Source organism: Heliangelus exortis, chromosome 11, assembly GCF_036169615.1.
Source record: "Heliangelus exortis chromosome 11, bHelExo1.hap1, whole genome shotgun sequence".
NCBI lineage: Eukaryota > Metazoa > Chordata > Aves > Apodiformes > Trochilidae > Heliangelus > Heliangelus exortis.
This window is the reverse complement of record NC_092432.1, coordinates 9,372,847-9,389,953: the sequence shown is the minus strand read 5'-3', so window position 1 is coordinate 9,389,953 and position 17,107 is coordinate 9,372,847. Positions and strand designations below refer to the sequence as shown.

The window sequence follows — 17,107 nt, the reverse complement described above, 5'->3', positions numbered from 1 at the left end:
TAAAAACCTCAGGTCTTGTATTTCATCAGAATCTCTGTTTTCATTAAAAGAAAAAAAAAAAAAAAAAAAAAGTTTCCAACTTGATGTTGGCATCGAATTAGAGAAAAACATGAAAATGTTTGCAGCTTCACCATGATGGCAGATAAAGCCAAATGCACACAAGAACCCCCAAATATAGTATTTTACTTTAAAAACAACAAACAAAATATCCCAAACCACCAAGTAAATGAAAGACCTGTGGTTTTGAAGGACAGACTCTTAATGTCTGTGTTGTGGTCTTTTACTGTAACTGTAAAAGTGACTTTTGTAATACTTTTTATAAAAAGTGGTGGTGGTTTTGTTATTTTTTTTTCATTGCAGATAAGCTTCTTGCAAAATCCTTATTTGAAAAGAAAATATTTTGAATCCTTTGGAAACCTTGGTCATTTTATAAAACAAAGAGCTGCTAATCATCCCTGAACCAGATGCCTTTTTCTCTAGATTCAAAACTTCATCTGAATATGCATGATGCAAAGCAGAAGGGCTGGAGGCTGATGGTAAATCTGCTGAAATCCTGAGCTGTTGTAGGGGGCAATGGTAATCTTGATTTTTCCCTTCTTGCAGGATGTACAAGTTACCCTTGCCTTTTATCAGGGTAAATGTTTAAAGTATAGTTTGTTCTAGTGTCATTTTTAGACCTTGGATTTCATTTCATAAATATTTTCACAAAACACAACCCTCCTTTAGCCCTTAGTTTGTCTCAAAGCAAACAAATCTGTATACTGTACTTTTACTACAAGTCTCAAGTCACCACTTCTGGGGCTTGAAGTGCTTAGGAGAAATTTTTAGGGGACTAGGCAAGTGATACCAAATGACTACAAACTGAACTAGACCTTTCCTTCTCACCAATTCTTAGGAACTGGCCTTTCTTCTTCACTCAGTGAAGGAGATAAGTTAGGTCTTGCACAACACCATTATCTAGCACTTCAAAATAAAAGAAAAGAAATTTTAAAAAAAGGGAGAAAAATGACCAGTTGTTTTGTTTGATGTTTCAGATGTAAAAATCAACTTGAGAATGTTTCAGATCAGCTTTAATCATCTTGAATCAGTAACAAAAGGGCAAAAAGTCACAGTGTAAGCTTTTCGCTCTGCTTTTGACAATAAATGCAGTTGTAGATGAAGCAGTAATCAGGGACAGACAAAGATGATTACTGGATAAATGGGCAAACTTCTCTTTTGAAAGTTGTGTGACCAAAGGTAATATTGTAGAAGACAAAATAAGAATTTGATAGTTCAAAGGGCTTTTTGCTAGAACAAATATTATTTTGAGATGGTTGATAAGCGGTTGTTACAGAGGATTTTGCAGAAATAATGATTTCCTGATACTTAGAGTCTGATATTCTACAACTTCTGTTAATTTCCAAATGAAATAATATTTTCCATGAGCTACATTGAGCTACATTGGTTTCACGTTACCCTCTAAAAAACTTTTTTTAGAATTATAGCAAACTAAGAAGAGTTTGTTTCTTTTGCATCTCTCACTCTTTGGGTTTAAATGAATCTTTGGAATCACAGGTATATTTTCAGTGTTTCAAGGCAAAGATGGAAATTTTTCTTATTTTTCCTTTTCTGATGCTGCTATATCAAACCTCTTGGTGGTGTTATTAATCACTGACTTATAATGATACTCTCAAAGAACATGCTGCTTTCCTTTTGAGATATAGGGGAGAACATCCCAGGAATTCAACATGTTACCAAAACATACATTTGTGTTTTGCTTTTCCTGCAGCCCTGCTAAATGTCTTTTTGAAAACTACATCATTTATTGTACTATTTGCTGTACTATGTTTTTAAAAACTTAACTGCATACTTGTGGGAAGGGAAATTAATGATTTGTGGAATGTGTAGAAGAGGAGGAACTGGTGGCAACAATTTGGGGTTTCTTTCCTATGCTGATTGCTAGGGGATGTGTTATAATATCTAATCAGAAGTTGTTAATGGTTTGCACAGTATGAATTCATTGCAGCCTTCCCTTCTTAGACCCTGTTGGGTCCCTTGGGGCAGGATGGTTCTTTAATGGACCACGTTCCCAAGATCAACTGATAGACCTGCCTCCTTCACCTTCGCCCACACAGAGGGTCTGCAAAGTAAGCAAACTTACAACTACCTCATGACAGAAGTCTGAAACTGAGTTTCCACTCTCAGCACTTCCTGTGGAAGAAACAGACTTGGGTTTTGTTTGCTTGGTTTTTTTTTAAAAAAATATTATCCTAGTCTTCTCGAAGGAATACCCAGAGGCAACATATTTCTCAGAGGGGTCTCCTTCCTCAGGACGGTTGATCTTCTAGCATACCAATATTAGTCTGTAATGGAAAACCTCAGTTTTAGAAAGTCTGTAGGCTGTGCAGGGATGTTGTGATAGTGTCAGGTGGGAATAGCTGTGAAGCATGTCTACCACCTGGAGGAACAGTCAGTGTTAAAGCAGAATGTGCTGCAAAGTATTTGTCAGGCAAAATTATTTGAGTTCTGGTAGAGGGCAAATGGAAGGAATATGAGGGCTGCTGCTAAGACAATAGCAGGATTCAGAGGTGGGTCTCATTTTATTGATATATATATATAGGAAAAGTAATAAGGTAATAATTCCTTTTCCTAAGAAGGATGTTTTGAATGCTGAGAAAATCCTTCTCCACAGCTGTAAGATGCTTTTAAATAACCCAGCGGAAGCAATGATCTATATACATGTAAATGTGTTTTGATGTCCTCCTAGAAGTTTAAACACCCACATCCAGGAAGCTCATGTGGGAGCACAATTGCAATTCTTCATTAAATGCACTAAATAGGGCTTCTTGTTCACTTCAGAAGCACTGAACTTCGGCAGTTTGTATTGCCAATTTATATTACAAATTAATTCATCATTTTAAAAAAAACACAAAAAATCTTTCTTAATTTTTGATGAGTTGCTCATTCCTGTTGCAGATGATTAACATCACTCCCTGTTCTGTAGAGACAGCTTTTCCTTTTACAGCACAGCATCCTCTGCCTCCCATATCCATAGGAAAATGATGCAGGGGGTAATGGAGCTGGAAACAGTAGGATTCTGCAGAAATAAATTACTGAAGGACTAAAATTTGGATGTTTTCTCAGATAGTATAAACTTGGGTAATCTTCTTGTCTTGGTAGCTAACATTAGTAAGACAGTGTTGTAGCTTTTTTAAATGAAAGAAGTTTGACTGATTTATTTGGGTTGAGAACCTATGGGGGATTTTATTTATACGGGTTGGATCTTACCCAGCTGTAGAATTTTAGTGCAAGGAAAAGCTGTAGATTAAACCTTACATGAAACTTCAAAAGCAAACTGCCCTTTTTTTTAAATGAGCCCCATTATTTAGTTCCATGTAAGTATCAGTGCTTCTGTTTGAAGTGGAACCAGATCTTCCATTCAAGCTTACATGTGCTTATAGTATTTTCTTTGTAACGTTTTAGCAAAAATAAATGGGACTGGGACCCTTGCAGTGTGGCTTTTTCATGAGTGAGGCTCAGAGCAAAATCGTCAGCTCTCTACTGTGTTAATTGGAGAAACTGCTGCCTCTGTAGCTTTTACCTAATGTTCAATCCAGGCTTTACATGTTAGGTCTGTTTGATTATTGCCCCTTGGAGCAGATAAGTGTATGGAATGACCTCACTCCATTGTTCAGATAATTTGTCTTTAGGGATTCTGCCCTTCTTCACATTTCAATGACATCATTCTTGTTACAGACTGACTGTAAATCACTGATGTTGGTTCCTGGCCTTGCTAATAAAACCTGCAGAAACACAGTATGAAATAACAAGATGCTTGTATTAATATTGTGAGATGTGCTCACAATTGTGTAATTTTCATTGTTTGATTGTTTTAGCTGCTCAAAATTACTTTTTAAGGTAGTAAATTTGGATACTTATAGCCTTATTTAATGTTCTTAGCATGTTCATAATATGCTGATCTGTACGGTACGCACGCCTCGCTGAGCTGTAACTTAAGCGTTAGCTTTTAATTCTGTGATCTAGATAGCTTTATTAATTAGCCTGAAACACAAAGCGAAGAGCAGATAGCTCTTCTCCACAATGACCAATTTTGAAATTGCAGAAACATTGCAAAGAAATCGAAACAGATCAGTTTCCCTACAGCAAATGGTGTTCACTTAGTGAGAAAAGGCCAATTTCTCATGAACCAGAAAAAACAATTTTCTCATTTAACACGTTTGCACTGGTCTTTGCAAATGCTTCTTTCAAAATATCTCTGAATGTTGCCTATCAGTTTCTCTAGTAAATACTTTCATGTTGTCATCCAGGGTACTGCAAGGGCAGATGAGTTGCAATTTTTTTGAGTCTGAAGAACCCAATATTCTTTATACTGGGTTGAAGCAAAGAAAAGCTTTCCTATATTGGTCCTTCCATGTCTTGGCTTATGTGCATTTTACCTTTTTGGTGATTTGGGTCTTCTGTGTTACTGGTATTTCCTAATGACTAAGTAATGTCTCATATAATGACATGAAAATCAACCAAATCAAACCAGTATTTTCAGATCACTGTGTGTCTGAGAGCAATTTGTGTACAGTGACTTTCACTCTTTCTGCATATTCAGACAGTTTCCTGTTATGTTTGTTTGGCTTTTCACATGCAAGAGGAAGCTAAAACACTTCCTAAAAAGATATGATTGCAAGATACACACTGGAAAGCTTGGTAACTAGTTGGAAGACAGTAGAAATTATTTTAACCATTTTTTATTGGTTTTTTTTCAGGCTGGCACATGTCTTTTTTGGCTTATTAATGTGGTATGTGTCATATCCTAAACTAAATGGGAAATGGACAAAAGCTGAACCTACTTGGTCATAGATGCCAATGTGTACAGTGATGTGCAAACACAATTTCTGTGAAGGTCCTGTCTCTGGGATATGTTTGCACAGGAAAAACATAATTTCAAAAGCCTTGCACTTGTGAAAGTTTTTTATGTTTTTAAAGTGTTGATAACAGCCTGTCTTTTCCTAAAAAGGCTGCAAAGAAAAAAACAGTGATTTTTTTTTCCTCTCATATGTCCTCATTCTGAATTTCATTTCACCTCATAGATGTATTTAAAATTATCTGTGCAATATATGTTTGCTTTCCTTTGTGTACAGAATTACATGCTGTAGACAGCATCTTCTGGGTCTTTTAGAGCTCCTGATCATAAGGCAAATGGGAGAGAAATATTTTGAAAAAAGAACCAGGCAGTAGTCTGTGCTGTGCTCTTTGTGTACTTTCCAGCTGGTTTTGCTTCTAATCTTCAGCATTTCTCATGGGACACTGATGCAAATCTGAGTTCATTTTTTTTTCTCTTTGTACATAATGCACAGGACCTAAAGTAAAGCAGTAATTTGCAATATTAGGAATTGTGTCTCAGTGTCCCCTGACAGTGTGAACATTTAAATATGAATGAAAGTGGGCCAGAACCCCCTTGAAGCTCTGAGTTGTTGCACAGACTGCCTGTTCTTTCTGGTGTAAGTACTGTACTTTTATTTTTTCCTTTGCCAAACAAGAGCTACCATATGGGCTAAGCTTTAGCCAGTCAACTACAAAATGACAAACACTCTTTTGACTGTAAATTGAATGGAAAAGGATGTCAGTTATCACTTTCCTCCTGTGGCCACACCACAAGAGCACCTGCAGTAAAAAAACTGGCATTCATGCTCTGAAAGGCACCACATGCTTCTATTGTTAGCCAAACAGTACCTAACCTTGGCTTTGCTTGCCCCATTCCTATCACACTCAGAAGACTGCAAAGATAAGAGCCTGACTTCTGAACAGGAGTTCACTTGGAGGCACATCCCTGCACTTATCCACTCTGCCTTGTTTCCACTGAAGGAAGTAAAAATTTGTGTAGGAAGGTGTCTGGCTGTGGTCTCCTTCAAAGAGGACTCTTTTTGACTTAGGCCCATATTTACTGTGTTTATTTTGAAATTTGTTATGAAATTGTAGCTGCTTCCTCTGTAGGCTTCACACTGTGACTGGTTCATTTCACTTACAGGATTATCTGGTTTCCAGCCTGAACGCCAGAACAAAACCAGTTCTGTTTCTCACCTCTGCAGAGATTTTGACCATTCCTGTATCCCCAGGGCAGATCTGAACTAGGAACTGCACAAACATGTGCAAAGAGGATTTGAGCAGGGAGGAACTGATGATGTCTGGAAGCAGTGGACTGGGCAGTCCATTAGAGGAGACAGCTGTCAGGCCAAGAGAGGGTCCTTGAGTCCTGATATGCAATTTGTCAGCTGAGCTGGGGAGCAGGATGGGAGAGCACCCACAGCCGCTGCTTTCCAGGGCCCACCAGCCCTTGTATTCTAGGAAGATTGGTAAAACACTCCATCATCTGCTGTGCCCATTAACTCTTCCTTTCCTAGATAATACATACATATATATGTTATTGAGCAAGCCAGAATGTTTATTCAGTAATTTCAAACTCGTGGGAAGAATGGACACTTTAATAATTAGGGGATCTTCTTTTGTCCTCTGAAGCCTAAATCTCCATGGCTGGGTAAATAATGGTGTTTTTACTGAGTCACCCAGTGGGTTGCTGGATGCATTACACATCAGCCTTGTGGCTTTTGTTCAAAGGCTTGTTAAAGTTCAGTGCCTACAAACATAAACTCCACTCAGGGATCATTAGAGGGTAGTCAGTAGGTCAAGACTTGGTGCACTGAGAAAAAGTATGACAGCACTAAGGAATTTATGGGGTGACCAAATAACATCCAGGGTGGTAATTTACAATTTCTGCTTTTTACGTAAAATTGTAGCAATTGGAAGCCTTGAACATTCTGCCAATGTTAAAACCCAAAATACTTAAACATAACCAAGTAATTTTAACATTAACCCAACTGTGCAATTCTGGTAATTATCTGGCAGCATTTGTCGTCAAAAAGGCTGTGTATTTCTATATACCACACTGTGTAGTTGTCCTTATCGCAGAACTGAGTAGATTATAGAAACTCCTGCTGTTTCAATGATCTCAAAACAAGATGCTGATGTTCAAAAGTTGGTTTTGGAAAATGCTTTGTACCTTTACAGAGGTCTAAAACCTTTTCTTCTGAGATGGTAGATGATCCCTTACATAATGAACACTGTCAGACAGTTCATCCTTGGTTCCTTGCCCAGCTCTGAGTCTCATTTTAGAATTCATGAATATTATGACTACTTTGACTGACATGCCTGAAAAGTACTTCCACATGTTATTAAGCTCACAGTCAGAAAATTAAATATCTTTTATGTTGGGTAGAAAATTAAACATCTTTTATGTTGGTTTTTCTTTTATATCCATTTGTGCCCATGTTTCCTATGATCTGAGGCATACTGAAAATAAATGGCCCAAGTTTCCATTACTTGCACCATTTATATGTTTAGCCTTTATTCTTTGATTCTAAACATTTTGTAGATAAATACATTATTTGTTAGTTTTAATTAAAATCTGTAGGTTCTTTATTATTTGTGCTGTTTAAACTGGGTTTGGAGAGATACTGTGGCATAGCTGGCAACTGGAAATCTTGTTAATGCTTCACATCTGAGGCTGCAGGTGTGGTAAGCTTGGTTTTCACATCTTTCATAGACTGTTATATTGCTCTTGCTAGACATGCCAGAATCTTTCAGAAGGGACATTTCTCCAGAGAGGCCAGGGAGGACCTGTTGGACCATTGGAAGGTCTTAGGTGCCAATCTTACTGGGAGGAAAAGAGCACAGAATTCCTCAATAAACAAAAATCATGCATGTAGAAAGGAAAGCATGTGTAAATGTGAACATCTGTTAGCTCTGAGTGTACCTACAAAGAAGTTTCTCCTGTTAAAAGATTCTCAAACCTTAGAAAGTCTCTGAATCAGGCAGGAAATTTTTATTTCTGCTGGAGCTGGAGGTTAGAATTGCAATAAATATTTCCTAAATAGACTCTGTAGAAAAATATTAGGAGAGACAAATCCTATTCCTACCCAGTGTCTTTTGATAAGGTCTCTGTGAACTCACATGAAGATATTCTCATTCTGAGTTTACTGTTGCTTAGAAGTATTCTGAAATTACTAAAATTTATCTTTTTTTATCTGTTGTGTGTTGCCATCACTTACCTTAAGTCAAGCAGCTACATTTATATCCTTTTTTTCTGTCTCTTGGTAGCTCTGTGCCTGGTGTGGGACATCTTGCTGCAGTCATTCTGCTTTGGATGTGTCAGTTGTGTAAACAGAGAGCAGGGATAGGTGTTACTTCCTTTGGACTCTGGGAAAGTTGTCCTGGCAGCATAAGAAATATTGAGCTGAAGTAACTTTCATCCATTAGAAGAATAAAAGTCTGAAAATAATAAAGGTCTAAATTACATCTACTAGTAAGATGACTTCTTATTTCGAAATCTGAAATATGGATCCTGACTTCTTCCCTCCCCTGAATTCCAGAAAATATGATTTGTCTTTGATTATGGATGGGTTTGAGTTTTTTTAAAGCAAACATTTCTAAATGGTTTCTTTGGTATGCTGAAAGCAAATAAATACATTCAAGCAGACTGAGAATTCAACCCCAGGGAAGTGCTAGAGAAAATCTAGATAAATTCTTGTCCTAATTCAATGAGCCCTTTGAGTGACAGGTTCAGCACCGTTTCCTCATTTGCTTAATGACACCTAGGGCCATCACAAAGTTCTTTAAGCTTTTGTCAGGGCTGGTCTGTGGAGAAGAGTTACACAAACAGAATAATACCATGGCAGGAGCTGAAAGGCAATGATATTGATACAGGCTCTGCTGCCTTGGGAGGAGGGGAAAAAAATAAACCTCTAGCGAGTACACCCACACTGACGGTTCCTGAAGCCTTTGCTTTTATTTCTGCTTGCTCTCAGAGAGCCTTTTATGTCAGCCAGCAACCCCTGAACTCTTTTCCTCTCTGGTCTCTCCAAAACACCCCCAGTTACCTCAGGGAATTACAGAGAATAAGTGAGCAGCCCACAAGGGCCCCTCACCCAGCAAAACCTCCAGCGTCTTCTGGCATTTTAACCGGATGTTACCCACCTGCCTCACCCAGTTCATAATGATAAGTGTTCCTCCAATTTACTGAGGGTTTTTTTAAACTGCAAAGCACAGAAACAAAACAAACATTAAATGGTTAATGAAATAATTTGTATTTAGTGTCTGCTTGGTACTGTGCAACACAGGAGCTTTCCCTGACAATGCTCTAAATATGCTCATGTAGTTTCTGTTACAGAGACCTGGCCTTGAAACAAGAGGTTGTTGAAAAAGAAGGTGTCAGGGGAGGCTCTGAGTTTCCTAATGGGATGTCAGTAGCCTACCAGTGACACCATTGTTTTCTGAAGTCTCCTCCCTTTGTGTTTATATTTCTCCTGACAGCTGAGAAGCAATGAGTTTCCAAGGGCTCAAGGTTTTTCCAGCAGCACCCAGAAGTCTGGCATCCTACCCTGACCTTGTAAGTCTGCAAGACTGGACTGGAAATAAATGGAAACAGATTCTCTCTTGAGAGTCCAGCTCCCTCCTACTCCAGGTTGGGCCAGAAAAACTGTGAGAACAGACAGGTTTCCTAGCAGTATCCTGGCAACTTCTTACCCATTCCTGGCCAAGATCAGAAAGTGTTTAGAGACCAAAAAAAAAAAAAAGAAGAAGAGAAAAAAAATTCTATAGGAAGTGGGAGGAGAGGAGAGCACTGGATATTTTTAAAATGCCAATCTTATTTCTGAGAAGAGAGTTTTGAGTCAGTTATTTTGTCTGTCTGGTTCATCTACCCCTCTCCTAATCCCTGTGTTTACTGCAGAGCTTTGTGGTTTCCTTCCTCCAGTCTCCTTGGTTATCTGGATTGGCAGAGAGCCTGGGTTCTGCTTCCCTTCCCCCTTGCACACCTTTGTGTCCCCAGCCATTGGATCCTGCAAAGACAAGTCTTAATTTTTCACACACTTTTTTTGTGTGTGTGATTTGCAGCTACTCAGGGGTGCCCTTTGCAGGGTGTTGGGCTCAACCCTCACTTCTTTGCCTTCAGCTTGGCCTGTGGTTTCTTTTTTTTTTTTTTTTTTTTCTGGCTGCCCTGAAGTGCTGCTCCACACAGAGCACTTCCTTGCCTTCACCATCCTTTCCTGTGCCATGTTCAGTTTTTATTAGGGGTAGCTAAGAAAAGTAAGACCTCTGGTTTTTGGCTGATCTCCTGCTGCCTTCAGACACAACCTGAAGATCTGGACCTACCTTCTCTTATCACAGCAGAGCCAGCTGGAGTAATATCTCCCTTGCATCCAGCCTTTTAGTCCCCTTGGTTCCTCATCAGGAACTTGCTTTTCAATCAGCTGTACAAGCCACCTGCTTCCAACTTTTCCCTGGTTCTCTTTCTTCCCTCAGGTTATCCAGACAGCTAATCCTTCTCCAAGTTCAGCTCCTTCATTTTTATGGTTCCCACTAGCTAGTTATTCCCATTCTCTCTTGTTTCAAGATGCCTGGTATCAGAGCCTCAGGTGTTTCAATACAGATGTTTCAATTGAAACATTGATGTTTCAGGATTTTTATTTGCCTGGTAGATAGGTAATGATTTTATAAGGAGTTACAGAAGCATCTTGTATTGTGGTCATGGCTTGGTACTTTCCCAGCTCCTTCACTTGATCACTGCAGTGCCAACTCCCAGGTAGTGACACTTTATTTTAAACCACAATGAAAGACGTTAAGCAGCTCAGGAAAAGGTGATGTGATAAGCTGAACCTGGCCTGTCTCAGACTGCCTTATGTGACGATCCTGGAGAGGAGACTTTTTTCCTAGATAAGGAATTTTAGAAACACATTGGTCTGATTTCAATTAGGAAAGACCATTTGCTAAGATTCCTTTACATGCAACTGGCACAAGGTCAGGATGGCCACAGGCAAAGACAGCATGTGAACACCAGAGCTCACCCCTTTTCCAATACTACCAAGCATACTTTGAGACAGTTCTCAAGAGCTTGCTCAGTATTTGCTAAGAGTAAAAAATGTGATGTTGAAAATGGTGAGGTCAGCAATCTCAAGCAGTTTTGAAAATCTTTTTCCCAGTATCTTATAACCACACAGACTGCAGCTACATGTGGGTCCTTGCCTGTGCCACACAGCCATGTGTCCCTTAGGTACCAGCTACAAAGCTGTCCTTTTATGTCACTTTTATGTTAAGACACTTTTATGTCACTTTCATGTAAAGACAAAATTAGCCTGAGGCAGGAGAGGCCAATCTACATGTTCTCCGGTGATTATTTCAGAAGTAATTTCAAAATGAGGCGCTGTTGCTTCGAAAGGCAGTTGCATGCTTTACCCAACTTTGTGACCAGGCAGCCTTGTCTTTATTTCCTTGTTCCTCAAAATGTCTGAGCACTGGAACTGCTCTTTGCTCTTCATATTTCTTTACTGTAATGGTAGAATCTCCTTTAAGCCATCATTAGTAACTGTGTTGGATTTTTTTTCTTTCTGAGAATGTTTTCACTATGTGCTGTCATCTCTCAGATTTTATTCCAAACCAGTTTTAAGGATTGCAGTCCCTGCAGGAGTCCTTACAAACCTTATGACTGGATCTCATGACAACAGCCTCTTCAGTGGTGTTGATTAATCTTTGTTCTCTTGAAGGTTAAGAAGTTTGCACAAATAAGAAAGCCCTCTCTATTACTCAATAACCAGCCCAACTTACATCCTAACACTACAGTGGAAAATTTGACTGTTGTGGCCCAAAAGAATCTAACCATGTTACCAAAGGCATTGTGCAAGACTAAAGACTAAATGAAGTTACATTTTCTTCAGACTGTTCAACTCTCTACATAATTTACTTAGTATTTTAATCATCTTTTTGAACAGTCGTTACTTTCTGAAAGGTCAGAAGTAGCCCAAAAATAGTTCCCATCATCTGATGGCTGCTTTGATGGATATAAGAATTGATTCCCAATAGACAACATTTTCACATCATAAAACTGCAGTTATCCTGGCAATAATTAGCATCCTTGTGGACAGTTTGATGCAGAAATGCAAAGCTTGACTGTGTGCTCTTTGCTTTTAGGAAGTGCTATTTATATGGTAAGATCTTTGGGGCAGGGACTGTCTCATATTATGAATGCTTCATGCAACTGAATCTTGAATTGGTTGAGGCCTGAAGGCACAAATCTAATTCCCAGAATAGTTTGATTGAATGGACGGGGAGACTGAAGCAACTTTCTCAGCCCTAGACATGACGTCAGAGCAAGACTGAGGTGGAAGTGAGAGAACTGGTACTGAGCAGGCTATCTGCTCTTTGGGTGGAAACAGGACTTTATTCTCTAGGTTTCTTAATGGGTCACTGTTAATTAGTACTCCCAGTTCACTTAAACTTTAAGATCTTTCAGAGTACAGGAATTGCTCTTAAAATCTTCAGTTTGTCTATTTCCTTCTTTAAAATACCAGTGGGGGAAAAGTTGTGCTTGCTTTGATTCTGCAGTGAATGCTGTGGTTGCTACTGGTTGTTAGTAGTGAGGATACATGTAACTACAAGAGCCAGACATTAAGTTTGCCATAAGTTTAGGATTAAGGCATGAGAAGACACAAAGTGAGCCAGATCTGTTCACAGGAAATGAAGAAGATTTTTCTATACTTGTTTTGACGAAACTAAAAAAATCCAATCTGTGTAACACTTTCTTGCTTGATCAGGTCATATGGGAGATATGAAGATAGACTTGGCAGACCACCTTACAAACATTAACCTTTGGAGTCCAACACCCAGACATTAACCGGATCCAGGAAAAGGATAAATACTTTTCTGCTTTAAAACTGAGGTATGGTTATTTCTGTTAGCCAGATTCTTACTGTTCACCCGCTGTGAAGCTGAACAGAGCATTAGTAATGAGAAGCTATGATGGGCCACAAACTACAAAGGTCTATTGGAATCCCACTACCACCCCCTCAATTTTCTGCACAACTGCACCTCAAAATCTTGTTCTTTGATAAGATATTTTTCTTTAGCTTTGCTAATGTCCTCGCAGGCTGAAAGTCGTAATAATGTTTCTGATATTTTTTACCTAACCCCATTTTCCTAAAGCTGCTAGTGCTTTCCCTTCCTTTTCCTTTGCATGCAGCTTCAAGGATGGTGGGAGGAAGTCAGGAACCCCACCTAACAAGTTTTTAATCCTGGGCAGATGTGAAAATTCATGCCTGGCTCCAAAATCTAACCTTTTTTGTTCAGAAACCTGGTCTGAGAGTTAGGCTGCTACCACCCAGTGGGCAAGGCACCTTTCAGCAGGGAGATAGAGAGGCAGGGACCGAGGCTGCTGAAATCCAAGTGCTCCTCCATCCCTTCTGCCCCACCAGCACAGCTGAACTGGGGCAGGCCACAGCTCTGCCTGGGCCACCATCTTTTTCCATCAAATCCAACAGTTTAAAAAAAATATGTCTACACATGTGCATGTGTGTATCAAACTTTCTGGAGTCAGGCAGAATTTTCCTGTCTGCTCAGGATTTTTTATATTTTATATACTTATAAACATATGTTTTTATATAAAAATAGAGTCAGTCTCCTATCTGTTGTGACTCTTTTGTGTCTTCTGAGCAGAAGGAAAGGGATATGGTCTAATGTCCTCCCAGGCAAGCCAAATACTAAGTGCAGATGTACGAGAATGAAGATTTAGGCACCAAATGTGTGTTTATGCAGTTTGGGTTGCTGCTGCAGTAATTAACTAATTCAGTAATTAACCATTCAGTAATTAATGTGGAGTGGCTGGGGGAACCTAGCACTGGTTGTCACCTATCTCTGACAGAGATGACACCAGCCAGCAGGAGCAGCTATAGGAAAACAATTTGAGCATGTAAGGACAGATACTTACCACTGACAGGTATTTGTCTCTAATACAATGTGTGCAACCTTGAAATAGAAATGAATAATCTTGTGGCTGGATTCGGAAAAAATAATGTGTGTGTATGGCAGGAGGCTGGGCTTGTGGGGTTTAACCTGGCTTCATCTCCTGCTCACCTATACATTCAGGTTTCCATACCTGCAGCAGCAGTGTACAGTGTCCCTTATTGCTCTCACAGGTGTTATTAGAAACACAGTACAGACATTTCCTGTACTCTGACTCTGTAAAATGGATCATGTTTCAAAATGCATTAGTAACTGCAGGTTACTGAGCCTCCTCACCCTTTTCCAGACAGGTTCTTCTTTGAAACTCATGCTTTTTAGAACTTTTGAAGTATCTGCCTGCACCTGTCTTCTGGCTCCACTTTGTTCCCTGGGGTGGATCTCGATACTTGAACAAGGCTGAAATAGCAGTACAACAGGCACAAAATTGTGTTTAATGCTGTTTGCTTCCATGCTTGGATGTGACCACCTCTAGTCTGGATGAGACCACAGTGAGAACAGAATGTAATAATGAAGCAGAATCATTGAAATACAGAAAAGATGCTATTATAGGTCATTTTGTGCAACATTTTTTCATCCAGGCAGGACTGAATATAACTCTAATTTCTATTCCTGACGGGCTGTTTGACATTTCTGTCTTCTGCAGCAGTTAAAACTCCAGTTTTTACTCACATGCTGATGCAATAGTTTCTTCCCAGTTTTTAAAGGGAAAGGAAAAATTAGATAACCGGTCCTTGATAGGCATCGAAACAATCACTGCCTCTTGCAAGCAACCCTCACAGGCACAGGTCACTAGATCAGTGCTCAGAGTTGAGTCATGTAGATGAGCAGCATTTAAAATTTATACAGCTTTTAATATGCCCTGGGCCAGTCAGTTTGCCCTTACATTGATGTTTGCACCTTCTCTGTGGTGTGCAGTGGTTAACCCCTGTGATGCATCCTCACAGTGCTACCTGAGCCCTGGCCAGCAACAGGTCACTAAATGCCAAGACACTTCCCAAGGCAGGGAGTCAGTCCTACACTCAGCTCTTTCCTTTTGGGTTTTTGTTATTGTTTTAAATGCCATTACTGAGGCATGAAGCTATTCTTTTTTTTTCTTCTTCTTTTTTTTTTTTCTTTTTTTCTTTTTTCACCAATTTTTGTCACCAATTTGTCAATTTTTGCCACCATTTATGATTGGTACTTAGGCATCTCCCCTTCCCCCTGGGAACCATCCAACTGCAGGGGTCTATTGGCTTCTCTGATTCTTCTTCACATGTACCAGCTGGTAGTATATGGACATATTTATCTTCATTGGATGCCCCTTTCACCCTGCCCATCCTGTGGGTCGTGCTACACTTAATTTTTCCTTGTTAAAAAGAGCCATTCCATATTCTTCTAGGGTCTGCCATTGCTATTGTTGTTTGACAGTATGAATACTTAGAAGGGTCTGCAGAAAAGGCTGTCAGATGGGTTAAGCTAATGATCCCTAGCAATCTTGACTTGATTTGGCACTGGAAGCAATTTAAGAAGCTAACTGCTTATTAAAATGACCTTTACTGCATGTGTCTGTACTCAGTAATTGATACAGATTAGCCAAGAGTTAGTGTAGCTTTTGATAATGGACTAATCCTAGAAAGCTGAACCTTTTTTTTTCTTGGGAGCAGCTCAGAACAAGCCCGTGGTTGCTGCAGTTTTCTTGGCACTATGGAACATTCCCTTACTCCAGATGAGCACACAGAAAACCTCCTCTGACAAACAGGCACTGTGCAGTTATGATACCTTTTAGCAGAAGATGCCCTTGACGCAGAGACATAAAACAAACCGAACTGTTTTAAGGACAAAACTGATGTGATGGTTATAATAAATGGGAGGGGGGTGTGGTGGGGGGTGTCTTAATTATCCAAGGTGCTTGCAGGAGCAGTTCTGTATGTAAGGCTCTTCTGTTTAGCAACGTTGATGTTCTTGGGAATGCAGGCACGTACCAGTAGAGGGCACGCAGGCTTCATTAAACGGGGACATGAGCTAATTAATAAATCCGAAGTAGGTAGGAGCCTACCTGCATCCATATTGTTCCCGGACAAAGAGCTCATTCAGCTGTGCAGAACCTGCCCATTCCATGAGATTTGTGTTATCTGCACCAGGCAGGAGGCGAGGGGACATAAAGCACATGTTTGGAGTTACACAATCCCTGGTCAAACTGTAATCATGTTTCATGTTCATGCTTAGTCAGACTGTGGCAGTGATTAGGGTTGACTAAACAGTTACTGTATCTCTCATTTTTTCCATTGTGTGGCATCTGCTAGCTCTGTTCATCATTAAAGTCTCAATCTGGGCAAGTGACACGTGGTGTGGATCAGCCCCATAATGAAACAGAGGAAATCGGGGAGAGAGAGTCAGCAGGTTTTATAATATATTATCACAGGATTATTGGGAAATGTGAACTTAAAGGGAAGGCTATCTGCATTTGAGAAACTAAATCAAAGATAAACTGTACAGTAGACTCCTCTGTTTCATCCTGCCCGATGCACTTGCAGTACATTCATAATCTTCATAAAGGAGAAAATGAATTGGTGAAATAGGCTGTTTTATGATAATATCCCATATGTTATCAGATTCATGCAGGCAGAATCAGAGTAATGAAGAGAAATTGCATTTTGTGTAGGGCTTGCAGGCCTCGCTCAGGCAGATTAACAGTGGCAAGGGTAAGAGGCACAGAGAGGCTTGGCAGGCTGCCCAAGGACTAATCAATGCAGATGGAGTCAAAGGGACTGCAAGGCTGATTCCCAACAGTTTCATCTCGGAGCAGGAATGACTGTATCCATCAGTGCTCGTTGATAAGACACCCTTTAAGCTTGTGGTAAGCATGAACCCATTTGGGAAGGCAGGGGCTGAGCAATACTAAAAGCAATGACTCCACATGCAGTGCAGGGAGAGGTGGGTGTTTAATTTTAGCTGCTGACCTGATTTCATGCTGAATGACAAGTATCTATAGGAATCCTCAAGGGCCAATCAGTTGCTATGCTAGTGAAGCTTTTGGAGAAACGCATTTAATTTTATTCAAGTGATGCCTTTAATGAAGCACTTAAGATTTTAGCTCTCAGGACTTCTGATTCCTTCAGGTTGGTTTCTGCTAGTACGAAGCTGAGCTTCTTCCATGTTTATGTTGCTGAAGGTAAAGTCTGACTCGATTGTGTATTTAACTTGGAACACTCTAATGTTCTGAAATACCCTGATTTTCCCCTGTGCTGTTCAAATTTTTCACCAACAAGAAAGAATATTAGCTACAGAATCA

At 39.7% G+C, this 17,107-nt stretch overlaps 1 long non-coding RNA gene across 1 annotated transcript; it reads right to left on the bottom strand.

Moving 5' to 3' along the window:
* Positions 1-7,348: 7,348 nt before the first annotated feature.
* LOC139800858 (uncharacterized) lies at positions 7,349-15,978 on the bottom strand. Its single transcript, XR_011727972.1, has 3 exons — positions 15,872-15,978; positions 8,097-8,316; positions 7,349-7,702 (listed from the first exon to the last, which is right to left on the bottom strand). It is a non-coding gene; the product is annotated as an uncharacterized lncRNA (long non-coding RNA).
* Positions 15,979-17,107: the final 1,129 nt, after the last annotated feature.